Here is a 482-nt window from a genome sequence, read left to right as displayed (position 1 = left end):
CCTAGAAAAGGAGTAAAAAAGGTATGCTATTGATATGTAAAATAACCCTATAAAAAGGATGCTATAAAAATCACTAAGAATTCTTTTAAACAAATCTGCTCATACTGACAACATATTACATGTCTCTGTGTAGTCTTATCTGTGTGTAAGAAGTGTGAACAAACCATCCCTTGCTTATCTGTCTGCTGTCTTTTGGTAAAGGCAGGAGAAGAAACATACAAATATCTTCTAATTCTAAAAACTCCTGGCAAGTTGCCATGGGAAGCAAATGCAGAAGCAATGTTCAGAAATATTCAATTATTTGCTCCTCTATAAAACACTGAAGACTAGTGACTGTCAGACTGTGCCCCAAAATGCTTTCCAACACCAATTTTAGCAGCTTTAGGAACAAACTGGCCTCACAGCAACCGCAACACTAAATACAATCTGCCAAAAGTTATTGTAAGTAACACAGAGATGCAAACAGAGAGAAGTATACCTTT

Source organism: Manacus vitellinus, unplaced genomic scaffold (genome assembly GCF_001715985.3).
Source record: "Manacus vitellinus isolate BGI_N305 unplaced genomic scaffold, ASM171598v3 scaffold_21_pilon, whole genome shotgun sequence".
In the NCBI taxonomy this organism is placed as follows: domain Eukaryota; kingdom Metazoa; phylum Chordata; class Aves; order Passeriformes; family Pipridae; genus Manacus; species Manacus vitellinus.
Note: the sequence above shows the minus strand (reverse complement) of the source record.